Source organism: Mustela lutreola, chromosome 4 (genome assembly GCF_030435805.1).
Source record: "Mustela lutreola isolate mMusLut2 chromosome 4, mMusLut2.pri, whole genome shotgun sequence".
NCBI lineage: Eukaryota > Metazoa > Chordata > Mammalia > Carnivora > Mustelidae > Mustela > Mustela lutreola.
Window position 1 is genome coordinate 198,400,491 of NC_081293.1, and position 24,633 is coordinate 198,425,123.

Below are 24,633 nucleotides of genomic sequence, written 5' to 3' on the forward strand. Positions count from 1 at the left end.
GAGCCAGGCCACCCGGCTCTGTGTGATAGACTTACACAGACTTAGGAGATTTTCTCAAACAAATATTTCTCCATTTCCTAAATGCCCCTAGGACAATTCCCAGAGATCTTAGGTGATTATTTTACAAAACAGTTTTCACTAGTCAAGTGGTAGATTTTCCAGGGACAGCGGTCACTGGGCTCCTCACATCACCATGCCAAAATTCTCTCTAACGGCAACTCTGAACCGTACAGAATAAAACTTCTTCTTCTTTCTTTCTTTTTTTTTTCCCCCTGTTTCCTGCACTGGTGTGTGGGCTGAAAATTACCATTTTTATTTCATGGGAAGGTTTAGCGCTAGTATCTTTATTTGCAATGTATGACACTAAGTCCCCAATATTACCTTTTAAATATTTGGATCGCAGCATTTTTGTTACACCTTCTTGATCCATAGGACAAAAGGCACTGTTAGAGCTGCTGCTCTTGCTTCATGAATATTTGTGAGTTTTTATTAACAAATGCCTTTGGACCAGTAGTCCTGTTATAGATTTAAATCCTCACCCTAGAGACAAATTTATTGTTTTTTATTTGTGCCCTAGGGAGAGATTTAGTCTAGCCAGAGTTTATATGGGGTTTTATGATAACGGTACTATATAGCCCCTTGAAATGTTAAGTCATGTGTGTATTCTGTTCAAATGGTTAAAGACTTCACTGTCTGTAGAGATTTTACCTATTGATCTTTACCTCACAGTTGATGGTAGACCAGTATGTCAAAGACACCACAGCAAGGAGCCAAATCACCTTGATGCTCGGTGTTCTCCAGTCTTGGGTGTAATTGATGAGGCAGGGGTGTATTTTTTCCCCTTTGCCATTTAAGGATTACACCTGAGGATTTGTTTGTGTCCTTTATGTCCCTGACGTGTGACACTGTATGTGCGTGCATATTTCCCGTCGAATATTTGAATTGATGACCCAGTTAAACCACATTTGCTAAGTAATGGCCTGCTGGAGCATATTTATGTGGACTGTAACTTTTAACCAAACGTGGCTCTAACTAACCCTTTAGGCACTTGGAAACCAGCTCGTCACCCCTCTTATTCTTATCAACCAAAAAGCTTATGGAAGACTTACTGTGGTAATACTTCCAGTGGAATCTCAGGGATACAAAGAAATATTCACCCGAGTCTCCTGAAGGAACCCCTACTTCTCCCAGTCAGACTCCAGATATGAAATTATTCAGCAGATGGAAGTTCATGTTTGGGGGCGCCTGAGTGGCTCAGTCGGTTAAGCAGCTGCCTTCAGCTCAGGTCATGATCCCAGGGTCCTGGGATCAAATCCTGCATCAGGCTCCTTGCTCATCAGGGAGCCTGCTTCTCCCTCTGCCTGCCGCTCCCCCTGCTTTTGCTCTCTCTTCTCTAACTGTCTCTCTGACGATAAATAAGTAAATAAAATCATTAAAATTTTTTTGTATTCTTTTATTAACATATAATGCATTATTAGTCCCAGGGGTACAGGTCTGTGAGTCGCCAGGTTTACACACTTCACAGCACTCACCATAGCACATGCCCTCCCCCGTGTCCATCACCCGCCGCCCTCTCCCCATCCCCCCAACCCTCAGTTTGTTTTGTGAGATTAAGAGTCTCTAATTTTTTTTTTTTTTATAAAGATTTATTTATTTATTTATTTGACAGAGAGAAATCACAAGTAGATGGAGAGGCAGGCAGAGAGAGAGAGGGAAGCAGGCTCCCTGCCGAGCAGAGAGCCCGATGCAGGCCTCGATCCCAGGACCCTGAGATCATGACCTGAGCCGAAGGCAGCGGCTTAACCCACTGAGCCACCCAGGCGCCCCCACTAATTTTTTTTTTTTAAGATTTCACTTATTTATTTGACAGAGAGAAATTACAAGTACACTGAGAGGCAGGCAGAGAGAGAGGAGGAAGCAGGCTCCCCGCTGAGCAGAGAGCCCGACGCGGGACTCGATCCCAGGACCCTGAGATCATGACCTGAGCCGAAGGCAGCGGCTTAACCCACTGAGCCACCCAGGCGCCCTCTAATTTTTTTTTTTAAGAAAGTTTGTTTATCTTTTTGATCCTCCCTTGGCCCCTTCTCCGGTGTGTCTCCTTCTTCTCTCAGATAGGACCTGCCCTTTTATCTTGCTCTTCCTTTCGTGCTCTCAAGCCCTGCTTTCAAGAGGCCTGGGTCTAAGCCAGTGTCTCTTCTTTGTGGGGCCACTACTCTGGTGGACAGGCCGTGCCCCAAATGACAGCATCTGGCCAATGGAGCAACAGGGCTGAATTCAGACCACCCTCTGCTTCGCAAGTCCTGAGTCCTTGTGGACTGTTCCAGAAAATGGGGATGCCTTCTGTAAGTTTTTGCTCTAACGGAGCATCTTTGCCTAATTCTTATGATGGTACTGTATGTGCAAGCTGAGATCCTCAGTATCTGAATTTTAAGGAAAGGACCTGTCCTTTCTTGTAGAGTTTTGCAAAGTCAGAGAGAAGATAGACTGTTTTAGGGCCCAGGGGACCGCCTTGTGATTATGAACTCCTAGGATGAAGCTGGAGGTCTGCCCTACTTCTTTACAAAACAGACCGACTGCCTGTCCCCCATGTCCTCCCCCGCCGTATCCCATGTACCTGGGAGAGGAGGAGACTAGCTCCTTTCACAGGGATGACATGTAAGACTGGAAAAACCCAGTGGATGCTTCATGTTAAGGTCTGAACTGTGGACATCTCTGGGAGAGAAAGGATAATGAATACAATTGTTAGAAGAAACTGCAGCTCAGACAATGGTGACTGTGAGGAATGTTGACCACGACAGGGCCAGGGGAACCCGGGCTTGGGACATTGGGAAGAATGAGCCCCAGTACAGGTACTCCCTAGGATCAGAACGGGGGACCTGGAATTGGAAATTCTGAATCCCAGTATGCCAATCTGGGCATCCAACAGGAGCCTGCATGAGGAGGACAGTCACCTACGCTGTCATCAGACTCCCCTGCAATGTCCGTCAAAGTCTCCCGCATTCAAGGTGGACGTAGAATTAGAGAAAACTGTGGTCGAAGCAGGAATGCCCATGGCGTACCGGGGTCTTTTATGGACACGTTGAACGGCGTCTGCCTTTTAACTTAAAGGAAACAGAGAGAGAAAGCAGCAGGACTTGAATGCTAATCGGAGGCAGAAGCAAAGCCTGTGGGCAGGATTGAGGGGGAGATACGGCACTGGGGCGTCTCTGGTGGCAGGCGTGTGAGTCCCGGGTCCCTCCCTAGCTCCTGCTCGCGTTCTTCTGGCCATAAACGCAGCACACACAGGGGCAGCCCTTCCTTTTCAGTTTAGCATTTCTTGGGAATCCATGGCCAGAGGGTGTCACTATTCTCAGGTCTAAGATTTTCTCCTTCCCACCTGTGCCTTTCTGCCAGAAAGCAGATGCTCTGAGAGAGAGCGAGCGAGCGAGAGAGAGAGAGCACATTGATTCTGTTTGAGCTTCTGCTGAGGATTTATACACAATTGGGAGCAAAGTTTGAAGAGAGCCAATGAACTTTCTGATCTTGTAATGTTTAATAGAGGTTTTTGTCTCTCATTTCTGTAACTTTTGAAATAGTTAAAAGATGCTTGCTTGGCTCTCGTGTTGTTGAAGAGAACAGACTACACATGTAAATTCAGCCTAATATCATGAAAAAAAGTCTTTGTGATGAGAATTTTTTAAAAAAGGTAATTTATTAACAGCCGAGCATTGCAAAAATATGTGGCTGTATTCACCAAGAAGGGCAGCCCCAATCACTCAGCAGAGCTGGAGAATCATTTCTTCTCTGTTTCCCCTTAAAGTAGTGTGCTCTACTAGTTGTTATAAAAATCAAAATGGTTAACACTGACTCTGGGGCACCTGGGTGGCTCAGTGGGTTAAGTGTCTACCTTCGGCTCCTGAGATCGAGCCCCACAGCGGGCTCCTTGCTCAGCGGGGAGCCTGCTCCTCCCTCTGCCTCTGCCCTCCCTTCCCCTACCATTATCTCGCTCATGCTCTCATGCTCTCTCTCTCTCTTTCTTAAATAAATATAGAAAATCTTTTTTACAAAAACAACTCTTAAGAATTTTGTTTTATAAATTTCATTTACAAACCAGACAGTGATTGAATTATCAGGTAATTTTCCCCCCCACTTTTACAAAAGGGAGTAGCCCTCGATATTGCTGTGAGCCCCCGTACTGCACGAACTATCATTAATTGCACGCAGCCTCCTAGCAATGCGACCACACAGCTTCCGCATGTAGGATGGCATCCAAGCTGAGACCTGAGACTGAGCCAAAATCGTCTTCAGTACTTTCACTTGTAGGGAATTTTGGTGAGTGGGTGCACGTCGGGATGTATCTTAGGGCTTGGATAAATACCAGGATTGGTGTGGAGGCAGAATTCCCAGAGTTCCTAGGACAGGAAAACCTTACTAAGACAGGAGAAGGACTGCTTTCCAAGCTTAGGACTATGCTTAGGGATGGGCTTCTCAAGTTTGGCTCTTCAACAGGTTCATCTGGAGAAGCTGATGAAAAGCAGATTCCAGCTCTGCCCCTGTTGAGTCTATAAAGTATGTCTGGGGAGGGCACAGGCATCATTTTTTTTTATAAGGGCCTCAGAAAATCCTGTTATACAGTGTTGTCAATAAACCTTACGTGCTCTTTACGGTGGTTTTCAAGGAGCCACGTCCTAAAAATATCCATTACAGAAATCGGCGAGTCTGTGGATGAGTTCTTCTTACTGGGCTGCTTCCCTTTGCTGTAAGTGGCAGCGGGACTTCCAACGTCATGTGACATGCTGGAGCTCACAATGGCAATGACAAATTCTGCATGACAACCTCGTTTGTCCGCTTCACGGTCATTCGATATTTTAATATTTTAATGTGTTCACAGCGTTTGTTGTGTTGGCTGAAAATGAGCTATTCTGTAACATTGCTCAGTGATTATTTTGCATAGAATTTCCCTTAGATCCAGACAGCCCCCAATGCCTCTCCTGTGCTAGCTCAGCCCTGTGCTAAAGGTTTCAGGCCCCGGGAAAATGATCTGAAAGAATGAGCCATACTCCAGAAAATGTCATTAAGATGAGAGTGTTGAATTATATTCATTGATTTTGGAAACTCGGCTTTTGTTAGAGTGAAAAGTCAGTTTTAAGTATTTTTTAAAAAGGATTATGAAGGATTTGCATTTGTTTAATGTGAACTAAAATTCCGCAGGTGGCCCGAAATGTCACCATCACGGATTTAATCCTTAATTTAAATTGTGGTTTCTGGTGCCTCCGTCATGCTGACAGCGCTGGTAGGTTTCAGCCTGGTGATCGCTCAGACGGCCTCTGATGCAGGGAAAGGCAGATCTGATTGGCTGTCATTAACTTTGCGATCTTGACCAAGCCGCCAGCCTCTGAGGCCAGGGTGGACTTGAGAGCTTAGCAGGGTGTAAGGCTGTAAAAGTATCTCAGTCCCTACCCTCAACTCTGCCGTCCTCCATCCCACACAAGGCGAACCCATCACCAGACGTCAGACATGGAAAATTCCTCAAGCTTGTGGACCCCTGGTGTTTCTCAAGAGCTGGCCCAGAGGGGAGAGGGGACTGGCCTGGGCATTTTGGGGTGAGTGTTGTTGCCTGCGTGGAGTTGTTTCTTTGTCTCCTCTGGTATAGTCCCGTCTTCGCTCCTTTCTCATCTTTCCTTTTCCCTCTGGTTTTCTTTTGATTGGTTGGTTCCATGTCGCTCGGAGCTAGATCCCGGATCATCACCGTGATATTCCTGCAGCACCTGAGTCTCTCTCCGAGGAGTGGTCCCAGCAATAGATAGTTTTTTCTTCTCCCATCAAAATGGGCTGCCACCTTACGTGTTCCATTCTGGTTTATATCAATTTCCAAGGGGCCTCTGAGCAGTCTGTCTTTGTTGAGTTGATCAGTCTTACGGTTAGCCATGAACATTTAGGGCACAAAATGCATCATGTTGGAAAAGAATGAAAAGACCCAAGCATAAATGAATATAGCCTGAATGGGGGAGCGTGAGAAGTCAGACCTTTTTAATCACTGACATTTGGGAAAAGTGGGGCTAGAGCTTGGAGGGCTCAGCAGCCAGGCTGAGGAGTTTGAACTTGAGGGAGAAGGGATAAAGGTGCCAGGCACACTCGGACATGCAGACTGGGTGCAGGAAGTTGACCACGGAGCACTTCCAAATCAACAGCCAAGGAAGGAGGACTGACAGGAGCCGAGTTGGCACTGATGAGCTCCACACAGCCTCTGCTGGCTGTGCTGTGAGGGGCTCTGAAGCCGGACACACAGTGCCTGGTGGTTTCCTTCCAAGTCAGGCGGTCATTAGGTATGGGCTTCCCCTTCCTCTGGTGCCATGACCCGGAGTGAAGGAGCTGCCTTCATCTGAGGACAGTTCTTGGAGAGGGTGACAGCCCAGGAGGCCAGTCAGTAGACTCAGCTGCTGGGGGAACAGTTCTGCTACCCCAAAGGAGAACTTGGGTGGCCTACCATGGTGCCTATTATAGGAAGTCAGGGCTGTTCCTTAGTAATCTACTGTCAGTGTCAAAATGGTTGTTTGGAAATGGTTAGGTGCCTTTGAAAGAACACCTGAGTGAGTCCTTTAAACTGAGATAGGACGCTACCCCAAAGGCGCTGAGGTTTACAGTAAAGCCCTGCAGAGAAGTGAGTGGCGTCAATACAAATCATTATTATACCTAATAGCATTTGCTCCCATACATTTTGCACTTGACCGGCACTGTAGCAATGTTTAAATATGCCATCTTGCACTGCATTCTAGAGACCACGGCATGGTGTGCCGTGTTTCATTCCCATTCTGCCGGGTGTCAGCATTTTTGTGATGCAATTAGGGGCATGTAATTCCCAGAACAAATGAGCCATTTCGAATATTGTGAGATGTGTAATTCAATATAATATGAGCCTGCAAAATAATTGAGTTTAGAGAAACAAATATGCAGGGGTTTGGGCTGAACAACCTGGCAGATGAAGAGCCCGACAGTCCCCTTCCCCCTGCTGTGATCATCAGCATGGAAGTGATACCTGAGGAGAGCGACCATGGGAAGCAACAAACACCTGGGGCTCCTCGGCTGCCTTGTTAAAGCTGCCCTTGCCTATTAGAGACAGGATTTCATGTCCCGTTGGAACTGTGGGCAGTATAATCCAAATAAGGAGGAACTGTAAATAGAAGCTCTACCATGAATAGAGAAGAACATTGGGCTCATGAAGCTATTTTGTTCTCCTATTATTCAACCCAAAGTGGATACAATTCATCTTCTTTCAAGAAAATGGGTTGCTTTGAATCTTGGACTTCTAGATCTCATTTGAAGTCATCAAATCATTTTTTATCATTCTTGTGCTCACCTGGCACACAGAGGTGATATGTGATTGTTGGGAGGCACCATGGCTGAGTTTCAGCAGTTGGGTTTCCTGGTTTTCCTCCTCAGGCGTCACCCTGAGGGTCAGGCACGTGGCAGGATGTTATCGAGGGTGTGTTTGACTCGGCAGCTCTGGGTCTGTTCCGGGGGGAGGAAGGCAGTTTGCCAAAGGGGAAGCTGGCCACCCACCAGTGTCCACAGGTTCCCATGGCCGCATCTCCCACCCCGTGTGGGCGTGTCCTCTCCAGATACTCCCTGACCGACTCCCAGCGATCGGTTCCATCTCTCTGTAAGATGGGCTTCCTCAAAGAGCACCAGCGGCTAGAGCTGATGGACATCAGTGGAAGATGAAACAGTCTGAAAAATGCAGTGATGGTTGGAAGAGTTAATCGAAACGTCAGAAGTGTAGCATGCCACACCCAGGAAGGAGTTCCGACCGTGCTGTGACAAAGGCTGTGTATGTTCTGTATATGAACAAGAAAATGCCATGGGAGATCTTGCACATGCGAGGCATGTGAAACTGCTCAAGCAGAAAGAACTGAGATAAAAGCTGAAGAAGGTGGTTAATGTGAGTTTCAGGGATGGGCGCATAATCCAGTGACTCTCACATGACATGCGAACCATTTGCTAGAATTCCAGGAGTGTGTGTGTCCATCGTCCCGGGAGGCCACAGGTGGAGCGATCCGTTCAAATGTCTCCATCCCGGGTGTGGGGGAGCAGGGACACTAGCCATGGGTGCGGGCATTTCCTCTGCAGTGGGAGGGGTTGTCGGGGGTGCCTGGCATGGACCTGTGTTGAATACAGACCAAACCTGATGTTTAAAAAAATGCCATGACAATTCAGAGTCTCGGGCAGCAGGGTCAGGGGGTTGGCCCGTTTTGGGCAGCAAGGCAGGCTCCATGACTGCAGACCTACTTTTTAAATGAAATAAAAATATTAAGGTGGCAAGATTGAGACATTTCTTTTTTAAAAAAATATATTTTATTTATTTATTCGACAGAAACATAGCAAGAGAGGGAACACAGGCAGGGGGAGTGGGAGAGAGAGAAGCAGGCTTTCTGCTGACCACCCCCAATGTGGGGCTTGATCCCAGGACCCTGGGATCGTGACCTGAGATGAAGGCTGAGGATTCATGACTGAGCCACCAGGCACCCAAGCCAGACTGCTATTTATGATTTGGGGACCGGTGAATTGTATTTAGTGACAAGAGCAGGTTTTCGTTATTCATGAGAGATTTACTGATGTTTGTCTACAGAAAACACACATCACACATGCACACACATACACACTGATAAACCCGCAGTTGGGTGAAGGGGAAGTGTGCAGTGGGGAAGCAAGAGACGAAAAGAAGAAGGAGATTCACCAAACCTGACTTGGAGACTTGGCTTCTGGTCGTGCTGAAGTCTCGGGGACCGGACTAAACTTTCCTGCTTGCTGTGAAGCTGGACACAATGTATTCAATGAGTGTTTCCAGATGTGACAATAGACAGCAAGGGCTTGTGACCTAAGAGAGAAGGAAAAGCCAAGGCGAGCTTTGCAATCGCCTGGCTTTCTGCCTCGTGGGCTTCTGGACCATGACTTAGGGAGGGGAAGGCAGAGAGCACATCGGGCTTACTGAGTTCAGACAGATCGGGGGCTTGGGGCTGCTGGAGAGGGGTTTGGCAAGGTGAGGTGTAGGCGAGGATACACCTGTTTAGAAGGAGACTTCTGGGAATCTGCAAAGAGTCACCTGTCTGAATCCAAGCTGCATTTTCCTGGGGCCAGAGTCCACATTGTTGAGAAAAGCCAACTCCCAGTGACCCATGATCTCTGTGGCACACTGGCCTTCTCACAGGCCTGGGAGACATCACAGTTCTGACCAGTCAGAGTGGATGGGCCATGCTGAACACTTCGGGTACCCAGCTGACACACCAAGGAAGGCCATGGTTTGGGAGGAGGATTTAATTAGCCACGGCCTAACGCCCACTGCTGGCCAGAGTTTCTCAGCCTCGGCTCTACTGACATTTTGGGACTGATTATTCCTTGCTGGGGAGCGGGGCTGTCCTGTGCTAACCAGTGCGTTCACCAGTCTCCATGGACTCAGAACTTCAAAAGGACCAGGATGATTTTTAAGTAAACTAATTACCCGGTGAAACAAACCTCAATATTCTCAAAAGACAACGAATAGCTTAAAGCAACCAAGATTGCACCCACAACATTTCACATATGTGTGCTGCACAGATCTCTCCCGAGACTCAAGGATGCGTCTCCTGGGTTGTGTCGTTGCTCTGACAGGTGGCTCCTGTCCACCCTGGGGCGTGGTCAGCTGTGTAGTCACCTTGCCCTGGGTCACCCCCTTTCTCTGGGCTGGCCTGTAGCCTGAAGCCCTGACCCCCTGTGCCAAGTTGGGAAATCTGAAGAACTTAAAAAAAAAAACCAAAAAAACCCTAAAACGAATAAAGGTAATCACATGGATTTAGGAGTACTAAAAAAAGAAAAAAACAACAAAAACAAACCCAGCTAACAAGCCTAGTGGAAGGAAGGAATGTGGGGAAAAGGAAACAACGGGTGAGGCCAATGGAAAGCACACGGCAACAGGAGACTTCTCCCAACCGAAGCAACAACTGCATGAAATAGAAAGACACAAAATTCTCCAATTAAATGGAGAAGAACTTAGATACTAAGAAGAACAGCAAGACTGTGTAAATGCCATTTGAGAGGGCCTGGTTAGTACTTGGATGGGAGAGAGATCCATCTTGTTTTATTTTATTTTTTTCTTATGTTATGTTAGTCACCATGCAGTGTTCCATGATACATTGTTTATGCACACACGCAGTGCTCCGTGCAATCCGTGCTCTTCTTAGTACCCACCACCAGGCTCACCCATCCCCCGTGCCCCCTCCCCTCTAAAACCCTCAGATTGTTTCCTGGAGTCCATAGTCTCTCATGGTTCATCTCTCACTCTGATCTCCCCCCTTCATTTTTCCATTCCTTCTAATGTCCTCCATGCTATTCCATATGTTCCACAAATAAGTGACACCACATGATAATTGACTCTCTCTGACTTATTTCACTCAGCATAATCTCCTCCAGTCCCGTCCATATTGATACAAAAGTTGGGGATTCATCCTTTCTGATGGAGGCATCATACTCCATCGTGTATATGGACCACATCTTCCTTATCCATTCATCTGTTGAAGGGCATTGGCTCTTTCCACAGTTTGGTGATTGTGGCCCTTGCTGCTATGAACAGTGGGGTGCCTATGCCCCTTCTTTTCACTACATCTGTATATTTGGGGTAAATACTCAGTAATGCAATTGCTGGGTCATAGGGTAGCTCTATTTTTAACTTTTTGAGGAACCTTCATACTGGCAAAAAATGGGCAGAAGACATGAACAGATACTTTCCCAAGGAAGACATGCAAATGGCTAACAGACACATGAAAAATGTTAAACATCATTAGCCATTAGGGAAATTCAAATCAAAGCCACACTGAGATACTACCTTACACCAGTTAGAATGGCAAAAATTAACAAGACAGGAAACAACATGTGTTGGAGGGGATGTGGAGAAAGGGGAACCCTCTTACACTGTTGGTGGGAATGCAAGCTGGTGCAGCCACTCTGGAAAACAGTGTGGAGGTTCCTCAAAAAGTTAAAAATAGATCCATTTTAAACATGAAAAAAAGATTGGTTAAAAGTAAAAAGACAAAGGTGGATATATCATGCAAATATTAATCATACGGAAGCTGATGTTGTGGACCAAATTATGTTCCCCTCAAATTTGTATGTTGAAGCCCCATCCTCAGTGTGACTGCGTTTGGAGGTGCGGCTTTTAAGGAGGTAATTAAGGTTAAGTGAGGTCACAAGGATGGGACCCTAATTCTCTAGGACTTGCATTCTTATAAAAAGATGAAGAGATTCCAGGACCCTCCCTCCAGACATGCACTGAGGAAAGGCCATGTAAGGACATAGCAAGATGGTGGCAGTGTATAAGCCATGGGGAGAGTTCTAACTAGAGACCAACACTGCCAGCATATTGATCTGGGACTTTCAGCCTCTGAAATGTGAGAAAATAGGTTTCTGTGGTTGAAGCCACTCAGTCTTACGGTATTTTGTCATGTCAGCCAAAGCAGACTAACATGGCCGCAATGGCAACGTGAATACCAGACAAATTATACTTTGAGGCATGGAGTATTATCAAAGGCAAGAACACTTCCTAATGATAAAGGAATCACCTCTTCAGGGGGACAATTCTATGCATGGAGATTCTTGCCCAGATCCCCCTTCAAAAAAGAACATTTTGCCCAGCTGTAGGGAGTGTAGTCAGTGAGCGGACTCCCCAGTCAGCCCCTGTAGGTCCTGCCCACACTGCAGAGAATTGCCTTACTATGTCACTTTTCCTGGAGTCACTCCTATGCTGAGGGAGGCAGGCTGCAGAGACTCAGCCTCTATGGCACCACACAGGCTCCCATGATGGGCGATACCCACTCCAGAGTGCCCCAGGATTGGTCAAGCACACAGTCTCTGCTAAAAGCTGGGCATTGCTTTGCAAATCGGGAACTTTTACTCAGTAGGACACATAGTCTTACTCTGGCTCACTAGGGGTCTGTGCCGAGACTCTCCGAGTGGGGTTTGCCGGAGACTTGTCAGCTTTTGGTGCTCCCTGTGACTTGGATACGCAAGGCAGGTGGCTCAGTGGGGAGGGCAGCTGGGTTTGTGGCAGAAACCTCTGCTCTAGAACACACTTCGAACTGGACTTCAGAAATAGCCTTTGTCAGACATCAGAACATGGTTCTACCCAAACAGCAGTTGAATTAGAGGGCCGCGGAAGAAGCATACCAAGCACCATGCTTTCTTGTGGCATGTGATAAATACAAGGTGCAACAACCTGTCTTTTACGGAGGAGGGTATATTTTGATTTGCACCAGACTGTTGGACACATAAAACTTCACTAGTGTGGCAAGATGAACGGACCCTGAATGTCCACAGGACTTTTCTCCCAACCACTGGTACAAACAGAGCTCCCTGGGATCCTTGGACACAATGTGGGACACGTGACCATTCTGGAGAGTGGTTTGGAAACACCACTGGGATTTAACCACTTAGAATTCTAGATTTGTTCTTGGGCTCCTGATCCTGGTATGTTTCCTTTTCATTTAAGTGTTGTCTGGGAAACCTTTGAAGCAGAGGTGAAGCAAACGAGTGTTTGGCTTTGAGCTAGAGTCTCTCTTTCCTTTGTCTGAGCCTGGTCTCTTCAGGGGATTGGAACTGCTCGTAGACCTTCAGTCCCTGCAAGAGAAATCTCCTTGGGAAATGTCATGAAGAGAAGCACACTTGTGCGACATTTGTGATCTCTCTTCTCTGCAGTGATTCTGTGATAATAAATGTATTTAAAAATCCATTACAATGGCAAATCTATAGATGGCAGATTGTTTTGAATTTGCATCAGGAGCATAAACAATTTCACATTTCAAATGAACTTCTACTAAAACACTCATGCTCAAATGTAATATAAAACACAGACAGATTTGAGCAAATAAGATACTGCTGCTTTGTTTTAAAATATTGGCACAGACAAAAATGTATTATTCATATCAACTCTTTCCATTGCTTTGAAACTGAAAATTATTTCTTTCGCTATCTCTGAATAAATATCTAAGTTGGTACCTTAGCAACGATGATATGTTCATCTAGCTTGATGTGGAATGTGGAAATCCCATCTTTTACTTTGCTTTCTTCAGTCTTGGATTATTCTACCTGTTCTTTGTATATCTGTGGGCAGGAGCTTACTTTACAAAGTCTTGTCTGTCTGTGTCCTGCAGGACAGGGACCAGGGTGGGGTTGACGGATGGCATGAGGTCGGGCTGGTAGATGCTATAGTCAACTTGTCCAAAGATCAAGTTCAAAGAGTTTCTGCTAAGGCAGCTGGCGGTACTGTGGCTCCAGGAACACCGGCTGGAGAATGTGCGAGGTCAGACCACAATGCCAGCTAGCACACTGAGTGACACAAGTTCAAGAATTCAGATTATACTGTCAGAAAAGTGAGAGGCCAGAATTAGAGCAAGAGATGTGACTATGCCTGGCTGGGGAGCAAGGGCGTTCCTGGAGGGGATCTGTTCCTTTGGTCATTATGCAGTGTCTCTATTAAGCTACCCCTGGAGTTTTTTGTTATCAATGGCAACAAATAGAGTGTGTACGGGGAATTAGGTTATACTTACATTGGGAAATACAGTTTGTGGTTAAAAACCATAGATATGTATAGTAAATATAAGTCTCAGACCCCAGACTTAGAAAATATCTGAGCTTAATTTGTATTTAAGTCCTTGTTCTGGCAATCACCCCAGTTTCTGGGCTCCCCTTTCTTTTCAACAGGATTATATCCAGTTTGAGGGCAAACATTAATTAGTTTTGGTATTCTGTGTCATCAGCCCAGAAAGAGAGCTGAAGACTCATTCCTAACACCACCCTCAATGGCCTTCTGCCGCCAGAGTCTCTGCTGCCTCTGGACCCTGTCTGGAGCAGGGGAAGTTACGCTGTGCTCACAAGACGCCTGCATCCATGAGGGTTTCTGAGATTCCTCGTCATTCCTGTTCCACCCTCCGATTTAAGTATTGGTCTCTATGGTGTCTCCTGGGTGTATCATTCAGGATTCTCTGGTGAAAAAGAACAAATAGGGTATATCTGTGTGTGTGTGTATATATATATATATATATATATAGAGAGAGAGAGAGAGAGAGAGAGAGAGAGAGGTTTTAAGGAATTGCTGCTTTGTTGTAAAATACTGGCAAGTTAAAAATGTATTATTCGTAAGTTTTGAAACAGTTGGTTCATGTGATTATGGGAGATGGCAAGTCTGCAATCTGAAAGGCAGGTTATCAGGCTGAACACTCAGGTAGGTTATCTGTGTTATAGTCTTGAGATAGAATTCCTTTTTTTCCAGCAGTCATCAGTTTTTGCTCTTAAGGCTATCAACTGATTGGACAAGGCCCACCCACATTAGGAGGGTAATTAAAGTCAATGGATTGTAGATGTCAACCACATGCACAGAATACCCTCTTGGCAACATATAGACTAACGTTTGGCCAAGCGATAGTTTAGCTGCGCTGATGCAGAAAATGAACCGTCACATTGAGCTCTGGATCTCCTTGTTCCATGGGCCCAGACACACCCTGAAGCACTGTCTGCTCTGTCACTTGATTGTGCGAGCCGGCCATGACCTCAGAGAGTCTGGCTGTCCATCTTGGGTTATAGCCACTGTTTCCAGGGGACCTGGTTCTACTAGTAGAACTTTTTACCAGGTCACGGCTATCAAGCTTTCCTGCACCTTCTAGAGAAGCTTCCACGTATTTTGGGTTCACATTTTGATTTACAATTCAGGTGAGGAAATGTAACTTATTTTTCGAAGTTTAATCTCTGATTTGAAGCACCATTCCATCAGGGTGATAGAAATTGCATTATCAGTGTGGGCTTCTTCCTTCCTACTTTTCCAGGACAGAGTTCAAGTTCTGAGGGCGTGTGGGGACAGGCTGCAGCAGAAAGTCAACTCACGAGCGCTTCCGGAGTCATCCGCAGCTGGCTCCAAGGTTGGTCAAGTCAGTACCGAAACCTGCATCTCAGCTTGGAAGTGTGAATTCTTTCCATCCCAGGTCTCTCGGTGGCAACCGAGAGGGATTTTTCACTGACTCATGCCCATTGACGGCTTTGACGTTCACTCGTGCCCTGACACCGTGGATGACAAATACAGAAGAAAACAATCAAAGGGCTTCAGTTCGCAGATGAGACTCTGGACTAAGAAAAGACACAGCAGGGAACCCACTCGGAGGAGCCCGCGTGAGCTCCAAGGATGAGGAGGACTGTAGCCAGAACCAGTCTGTTTTCAGAAGGCACTCAGTGGAGAAATTCCATTCCCTACACGCTCTCCATTGCTCCAAGATGAGGTCACCCCCAAAACCTTGGCATCCGGGTCAACTCTTCCTAAGGCATGGAATTCGGGGGGTGGGGTGGGGGATCAAGAGGCAGGAAGCCCTTGGACAGGTGCTATTGGGCCTGCTTCACAGACCACCGGTTGCTGGTAGAGGGGCCCGGGGAGGAGGTTTCTGCGGAAAATGCCGTCCAAAGAAGACCCCTTCTCACCTCTTCCCTCGTCTCAGAGTTAGGAGGAGGCTGTGAGGAGGAAGTTGAAGATGAATAATTTCTGTGTTCACTAAAAGAAATTAGTGGTCGGGAAGCACATTTTTGAAAGCCTCATTTTAAGGAAAAATAATGTCTTAAAAAGGGGTATCCGCCCCCAATACAGACCGAATGAAAGCAAACCACTCAAATTGCTAATGGCTTTCTCTGCAGAAGACAGCCCTGCTGGAGGCTGATATGACTCCAACATGGTTTCATTTAGCAGAGTGTATTAAATTATTGTAATTAGAGGATTTTTCAGCAATATAACAACATTCCATTAGCAACTGTTCACCAGGAAGCTCAGGGACTCCACCGAGCGGCAGTGGTAACAGGACGCTCGGCAACCGCTCTGTCATGCATTTCACTCTTTATTCTGTCCAGCTTGTCACTCTGAACCAAAACTAACTTTATCTAGACAGAAGAGGCAGGAAATAAGTCGTTTTGGAACTCTCTAGAGAATTAGATTCCCTCCCCCTCCAACCCCATCTCTTAGTGGGATGTTGCGCCTCTGCCCAGGTCCTGGGTTCAGGACAGGTGGATGGCTTCCGAGTACTGGACAGAGGTGGGATGTGGAGGATTGTGGCCAGACAGTGTGCCAGGCACCAGAGATGCCAAAGGATGTAAGAACGGCCCCTGGCCATTGAAGACGCTACAGAGACCAGCAGAGAAGAGACGCTGATTCACCATGAAGATACGACAATGTAAGTTCGAAAAGAGCCCACTGCCAGAAGTTCATGGACATCTCCTTTTCCCAATAGTCACCTGGCTGTATTTTTAAGGATGGGGAACATATGAGCTGCCTCTTCCAGAAACTGGGAAGGAACTACTTGGTGGGATCCAGACAAACAAGGGTCAAAATCAAGATGTGCTACTGGCAACTTAAAATATTCCCTTTTGGAACTGGCAAAGCAAGTAGGTAAATGAATATAATATATATAGTAATTTTAGTATTTCTTCTAACTTTAGTAATGAAAAAGTCAGTCAGGTATCAATCAGTCATTCAAAGGTAATTTTTGCAATACGTACACAGAGCTATGTTGCTCTTGGGGTGTTTTTGATTCCTTCTACTTGTTGATTTATAAATTGCTTTCAAGGCAAAGTTCTATTTTCCTTTCACACTGGATGAAAATTCAGAATGGACTTACCTTTACCATGTGCACAACTTCCTCTCTCCGCTCCTCAGAAGGGCTGTGAAAACTGCAGCCAGCCAGCTGTGGAATGCTGTTCCTCTCTGGAAGACAGAAGAATTTCCTCATGAGTTGTAAATAATACCTAACTTCGACTTTTATTTCACTTCATGATTGTCTGTAATTGTATTCCCTCATCTCTAGAAATGAGCGATTTGGGTTAGAGGTTCTCTAAGAACATATTCTGACTCTACGCACAGGAAAGCAAAATGTTTACACAGAATAGCCCCTCTGATAACACAGGTGTCAGCGGGGTTCAAATTCCTGCATCTTCTTGACGCACATGCTAGCCAGTTTGTAAATGCAGATATTCATCCTCGACAACTGAGAAAGCAGGGAAACGGCCACCCAAATATAGTACATATTGGCTTCCTACAGCTGTGAAGGAATAGACATGGTGGAAGTTGGTCCCCTGGTTTTACGTGTTGGAACTGTTAAGAGCATGCAGATTTCCCAAAAATGATACTTCTACTTCCAAAGTTGAAATTTTGACTCTGTCCTCATAGATGCCATTCAGGAACATCCTTGCCCATGAGGCTAATGGGCTATAAGGAAGACTCCACTCTTGGACCATATCACATCCCAGGGAGCCTGGGGATCCATGAGAAGGCATTCATTGCTTGTGTGACCACTGTTTTTCTGGGGTTCTGCAGACTCACAGCTGTGGCATGTCACTGCTGCGTGCAAGATGTCCCGTCTTTTGTAAGAGAACATCAGATATAACCATCAACGTGTCTAACAGTTCTCTCTTAATTAGGCCAAAAGCAAAAACGTGCTGTCGACCTAGGGGAGAGAACCCTGGAAGGAGTGGATGAATCCAGGCTCTGAGCCAAATTCAGGACCAAGGTCAGCGGTGGGTTGGGAGATAGTCACACAATGACTAGAATATGAGGTTTAATGTCACACAATGAACAGAGTATGAGGTTTAGGGGCACCTGGGTGGCTCAGTGGGTTAAGCCTCTGCCTTTGACTCAGGTCATGATCTCAGGGTCCTGGGATCAAGTCCTGCATCAGCCTCGCTGCTCAGCAGGGAGCCTGCTTACCACCCCCAACCTGCCTCTCTGCCTACTTTTGATTTCTCTCTCTGTCAAATAAATAAATAAAATCTTTTAAAAAAAGAATATGAGATTTAGAGATGGATCTGAGGTGGAGTCTTGTCCCACCACACCAGCTGTGGGCCCTCAATAACTTACTTAAATGTGTGTGTGTGTGTGTGTTTCCATGGGAGATAGAGTACCTACATCACAGGGTTGTTTGAGGGATCAAGTAAGAAAGTAGAAAGACCAGAAATGATGCTTAACATGTAATGACTTCTCAATGAATATTAATTTTTGTTAGTTTGCAAGAAACATGCAAATGCCGAGGAGAAGCTGGGCAAAAGTTCAATCAAATGGCTCCGTGAAACTTCCAGGAGACAGGGAGGCAGAGAATGACTAGCTCCGCAACAAACACTTGTCAAGCTCCTTTGTGTTGCTGGTCCTCCCGGAGCTACTTCTCTGAGACTTTCATCTGGTTCCCCTGAATCTGAATAAGCACCTATGAGGCGGGTGCTAGGCTCGATTTGAAGCCGGTCAAGAGCGAGTGGAGTGCGTACAAGTACACAGCCCGCCCCTGAGAGGAGGCATGGCGGCTCACCTTCCTGCCTGCAGGAGTCTGCTCTGTGTCTTTTTAATTTTTTTTATTAACATATCATGTATTATTTGTTTCAGGAGTACAGGTCTGTGGTTCATCAGTCTTACACAATTCACAGCACTCCCCATAGCACATACCCTCCCCCATGTCCGTCGCCCCGCCACCCCATCTCTCCTACCCCCTCCCCTCCAGCATGCTCTGTGTCTTTTAAGCACAGGACACCCACAGTGCAGGTACACACAGCCATACAGCAGCAAATCTATTAAAGAGGGTTTCTCTGAAGCTTTTAGGGACCAAGTACTGGCTGTAGGCCTTCCCCTCGAGGCCTTTGGGGAGAATAGGCAAGGCAAGCCTGAAAAGCACGAAGCCCGCGGTCAATACTGCCATCACTGGGGCTTGTCCCATTAGTGCCACCTGTAATTCTGTGATTCAAGCAGTCCCCTCAACTGGTGTCCTGACCCGGGGTCACTGCATATCAAAACCCATTTGTTTACACCAGCTGTTAAACTGTACCCTGCCCCCGCCCCCCACCAAGTGCTCTGGCCTTTTCTGACAATGACCAGCTCATTGATTTGGATTGGAGTTTTTGCCTATCTGGGAATGGTTCACATGTTTTATTCTGAACCCACAGACATTTCCCAGGCCCCAAGGGGACAGACAGTGGAGGATGTTAAGTGATGCAAACGGCTGGTCTGAGAGCCCAGGCTTCCAAGAGAGGCTGGCTAGGGAGACAGGCGTCCACCTGGGCGCTGAGCATACATGGCTGGGCCAGAGCATGGGCAACGGTGAGGGCAGTCCACAGAATGGCAAGGTCAGACAAGGATGCTCTCTCTCTGCCCCTTGGCTCTCTACTACCTGCCCCACCCCCCACACCCCATCTCCACCACCGCCACGACAGCAGTGGATTTTGTGGGCAGGAAACTTGCTTCTCTCGACCAGATAACAAACTGACCCTTGGTTCTCCCAGGCAAATGAGAAGCAGTCTTGTAGACTGTCCTTCCTTGTGCTTTGGAGGGCACCCACTGACCACCGCAGAGTGAATTACGGAGGATTACTACAGTGTTTGCAAGCTGGATGGAGACTCCGTGAGTTCCTAGTTTGGTCTGGCCAAGGTTAAACTACACTTCACTGGCATTTTCCATGTTGTCCATACTTGGGCATATATACTGGACAATGCATAGGTAGTTTTTAGCTAAATGATTGAATTTCCTGGGATCTTTTTTTGTGTCAGCAGTAGCAAATGGGCAAGAAAAGTGAGGATCATTTTGAGAACTGGAAATGTTTAGATTTATGGGGAAAAGTGATCAATGAATAATGTCTTTGCTGAAGGCCATGTTGGAGCTAAGTCACGTAAAGTGTTGGTAGGACAAGGTGTCAGGATTAGATAACAAAGCAGGGGATGGCTCTTTGTATCTCCCAAGTGATGCTGTAGCACACTGCCTCCTACCGGATCTTGCTGCTTCCCACGAGTGTCCACATTCAATCCATTCTCCTCCTGCAGTCAGGGTGACTTTTTAAAAATGCAAATCAGCCACATTGTTCCCTGTACACCCCTCTAATGCCTTCCTATTGTAGTTAGAATAAAATCCAGTGGCCATGGCCTCCAGGGCCTGCCAGTCTGGCTCCATCCCCTGCTGCCCTGTCTATACTCGCCACTCCAGGCACACTGAGATGAGGCTGACCTTGTTCCTGCCTCTGCCTGGTGTGCCCCCTCCCCATCTTTGTGTGGTTGGCGGTCACCTCTTTGGTACTCTGCTCTCCTCTGCATTATCAATATGGAGGACTTTGCTGGGCCTCCACTCCAAGTGTAGGTACCTACTGTCCTATTGTATGAATTATGTTTCTTATTTTCTGTACTTTATGATGCTTTGGTATCTTGGGGACTTGTTAATCCTGGAGAGACTATCCCTCCCAGGGCTAGCTAATTCCTAGAGAAAGTAAACAACTTGCTTGTAAGCACGAACCAGGCCCGCAACCCCAACCACTTCTTTATCTGTCATGTCGCAAGCTCACATTCCCACTGTCCCACACCCCCCCCCCCCAGATGACTGGGGTTCCCTATACCCGAATTAGTTACACCATCCAGTCCTACACTTGTTCAGCTTGTCTACTCTGCCTTACCCATTCCTTCCTGTGAACCCAGGATAAAGCTTGCTGCCATGCTCCCCCCATCTCCCCCCTAGTGCGTCTCTGTGGGGCCTTGTAGGGCACAGTAGGCCCTCTTCTTTTGGGAGCTGTAATAAACAACCCACCTGTCATCTTACTGCACCCGAATAACATAAATCTCAGGTACATTTTCAACACCCGTCCCCGTGCAGCCTCCTCTCCATCTCACTACCCTGTTTTTGTTTTTTGGGGTCTTCGCAGCATCTGAAACTATCTTGCACATTGTTGATTTGCGTTTTACTTGTGAATACAATCTATGGCCCCTCCAGGAGGCAGGCATGGTGCAGGTAGGGCATCTTGTGTCTGGTAAGCATCCCTCTTGCCCAGACCAGAGCCTGGGAAAAAAGGCAATCAATGCTTCTTGTCTGAACGAGGTTTGTAGACACGGCTAGAAGTGAAGAGAAGATCTATGAAGGAATGTTTGAGAAATCATGTGGAACTTTTCTAAAGCACTATACATTTAAAATTGTGTGTTTTCTTGTGGATACCTCCAACCTCTAAGACTAAGCATTTCCTTAATCCCCATCATCTCTTTAACCCAAACCCCTGCACACCGCCCCGCCCTCCCCGCCCCCCACCCCTGCCCCCATGCACGTGTCATGATGAGCACCGGATAGTATATGGAATTATTGAATCGCTACATTGTACTCCTGAAACTAACATAACACTGTAGTTAACGAGCTAGAATTAAAATAAAATAAATTTAGAAAATAAAGTTAAGTATTTCATAGAGCATCACCCCAGGTTTCAGAAGAGCTTCGTGAAACTTCTGTCCATTTTCCTGCAGCAAGGCCAGGATACCTACAATGGTCTCAGAAAAAGTTCGCACTGGGGAAAGGCATGTCAATGGTGACACCTCCTGGACGTCCCCTTCTTCCTGGGCGACTTGACTACAGCTCCCAGCAGCCCCCGCAGTTAGGTCCGGTCACGTGATCAAGTTCTAGCCAATCGAAAGCTAGCGGGAGCTGACAGGCGCCACTTCCGGGCCTGGCGCCTGCTGACAGAACTCTCTGGAACCCTCCAGACGCTTCCTGCTCAGGGGAGCCGGAAGGCGGGAAGGCGGCAGTGACGCAGGCTGGACGCAGGCCTGTCCCTGCCTCATCAGTCGGCGGCGAGCGGCGCTGGTTTGGCCGCAGCCCGAGCGAGGACGTTTTATTTCGCCGAACCGCCGAGGTGTGGCGGTCACGCGCTGGGCGGCGGTACCGGCACGAACGCGGGCGTCGCCGGTGTGGGGTCGGCCCGGCCGCCGAGACGCCGTGAGGACGCGCGGCCGGGAGCGGTCCTGGCGCGGCGGGACGCCCGTGCGCCTCCGGCCTCCGCTCCGGCCCCGGGACCCCCCGGCCCTCCGCTCCGGCCTCCGCTCCGGCCCAGGACCCCCCGGCCCTCCGCAGCTTCGGCCCCGGCAGCGGAGGCGGCGGGCAGGCGCCACGGTCCCGGGCAGCCTGGGCCTTCCTCGGGGCGCGGGAGATCCTGCCGCGGGTTCCCTGTGCGGCCGGGGCAGCCGGGGAGGGACGGAGCCGCTCGGGTTCCCCGAGGCCTGCGGGCACCTTCCTGTCGGCCGAGCTTTCTCCTCGCGCGGGCTCAGCGTCTGGGGCCGCGGCTCGGGAGGGGCAAGGCCGGCGGCCCTGGCACAGCGCGCCCTGGACCTCGGGCGTCCGGGGAGCACGTGCGGGACGTCGTGCGGGACGTCCCGGTGCGGAGGACGCCCGTGTCCCGGCGAACCAGGACGTGACTGCGGAGGTCCCACGGGCAGCGCTGGCGAGCGGCGTCCTGCGGCGGGTCCTGGCCAGCGGACTGGGCCACGCGGGCGGCGCGGCAGCGGGTCCTCGGCGCCCCCTCCCGCTGCGAAAGCGAAGGCGCGTCCCTCTGGGCGCGTCCGTCTGGTCCCGTCCGTGCGCGCGTCCGTCTGGTCCCGTCCGTGCGCGCGTCCGCCTGGTCCCGTCCGTGCGCGCGTCCGTCTGGACCCGTCCGTGTACGTCCGTCTGGTCCCGTCCATGCGCGCGTCCGTCTGGACCCGTCCGTGCACGCGTCCGTCTGGACCCGTCCGTGTACGTCGGTCTGGTCCCGTCCGTGTACGTCCGTCTGGTCCCGTCCGTGCGCGCGCTGCGGTCCGGGCTCCGCGCGGGTCGTGCGGGGGACGTCTCGGCGGACATAGGAGCTGCGCTGCGAGAGCCCCTCCGGCTGACGGGCGCCTGCGGGCGCGTGGGCTGGCGGGCGGCCTCCGCGCAGGTCGCGATCCCGGCGTGCGGACCGGCCCCGCGGGGGCTCCTGCTGAGTGCGGGGTCCGCTTCCTCCTCTCTGCCCCTCCCCCCATGCTCTCGCTGATAAATAGAATCTTTTAAAAAAGAATTTCCAACTGATTCAACAGTTTAGTTCGCTTGTTTCATTATTATTGCTGTTTAGTTTACTGCTTCAACTCTGGTAAGGATGATTAACACGAGGCCACGGCCTCGTGACGGGCAGGCACGGGGCAGCTGAGCTGGGGAGCTCCTCCTCGCCACTCCACACTCAGGAGCGACCCCTTCGCGCGCCCTCCCACCCCGGCCCTGGCAACCACCTTCTCCTCGTGTTCCCGTGGCTTCGATGCTCTTCGTTACCGCCCAGGGTGGAGTCCTGCGGTCTGTGTCTCTTAGCGCCGCTGCGGTACGACGCACAGTAACGCGTCGTCCAGCCGTGGAGCAGGGGAGGTCTCCGTGTCTTCACGGTTCTTACTACTGCAGTGCGCCGTGCGGTGGGCGGACACTGTCCCGTTCGCTGCTGGTGCACCGTCTCCGCGGATGGTGACCTGTGCGCGGAGAGGTCCAGGCAGGCGGCCCGAGGAGCTGCCCGGCGGGCCTAGTGGGGATGGGCGCCTGCTCTCCCCTCCACCCCAGGCCCACTGCCCACCACATTCCTGTTGCTTAGGTCTTGGGGCCGCAAAGTCAGAAGGCATCCAGGGCTAGATGACCCACATGTGATGACATTCCTCGTTTCCAGTGGTTCAAACAGGTGTTCCGTAACGTCATTACGGGTCATTCAGAGTACGAACAAATGCAGCCCCCTTTTCCTGAGTCCTCTCTCGGTTCTGGGGTTCTCACCTGGCTGACATGGGACAGGGCTGAGAGCTGCCTCCCCTGCCCTTGCTGGGGCAGCACACACCAGGGACGTGCCCTCCCAGCTCCATCCCGGAGGACAGTCTTCTCCGGCGCCTTCTCAGGGCCTGTAACGTCAGGCTGCGTGGGGTGCGCCCGCCAGCCTGCAAGGAAACCCAGAAGGCTCGTTGGTGAGGTGTTAGCATGACATTCACAAGCATCGGTGGTGCCTCCGCCCTGCTTCATCCTTCTGGTGTTTTACCAGACCCAAAGGATAAGGCAGTGAGTGCCTCCCAGACGGGGTTTCTTCCGGGAAGGGGCCATCTGCAACGAACGTTTCAGGGACTGGGAGTAAATACCGTGTGTCGCTAATTCCTCTAGAGACACCGGGATGAAAATATGTAAGTGGTGCAAATAGGAACCTGCACTTCCCCGAGCCCTGCTGAGATCGCAGAGCCCCCAAAGCGACGCATGAGCTGCAGTGATGAGGTCCGGGCCCCGAACGGACCGGCAGGAGCCTATGCAGGGGACCTCCCCCAGCAGATCCCTCTTACGTGTCCTGTCCACGGCTCACACTCCTACCCTACAATATTCCTGGTGTCCCATCGTCTCTAGCTTCTCTTCTATGAAAACAGGGTCCTGGCTCTCTGCTGCTGCTTTCATAAAGCATGGGGCCACTGTCTGAGTTCTTGAAAATCCCTTTAATCCTTTGAAGAGCTGAAGGATTGAAGCCCGCACTGGATTTTACGGTTCGGCTGTTACCAACTCAAAATGTTAGAGAGTGTTTATGGGCCAATCACATGTCCAGTAAAGGACTTGTATCTAGAATATGGGAACCCTCAAAACTCACAAACAACCCTATTACAAAACGGACAAAAACAAGAACTGACTTTTCATCAGAGAGGATAGATATAAGGGTGACATGGGCGTGAAAAGATACTCGGCTTCCTTAGCCAGCCAGGAATGCAATTCAAACCATGAGCGACTGCTACAGATCTGTTAAAATGGATTAAAAAAACTGTGGTAACACCAAATCCTGGACAAAGGATGCAGGAAAACTGAAGCTCTCGTAC

General features: G+C 48.9%; 2 long non-coding RNA genes across 3 annotated transcripts in view; both read left to right on the forward strand.

Moving 5' to 3' along the window:
- LOC131829973 (uncharacterized) overlaps nt 1–24,633 on the forward strand; it is a 233,990-nt gene that overhangs the window by 105,562 nt on the left and 103,795 nt on the right. The window lies entirely within an intron of this gene.
- Nucleotides 2,208–24,633, forward strand: part of LOC131829975 (uncharacterized) — a 43,878-nt gene continuing 21,452 nt past the window's right edge. Inside the window, exons 1-2 of the long non-coding RNA XR_009353048.1 lie at nt 2,208–2,342; nt 4,489–4,548. This is a non-coding gene — a long non-coding RNA (uncharacterized LOC131829975). The remainder of the gene's footprint in view (nt 2,343–4,488; nt 4,549–24,633) is intronic.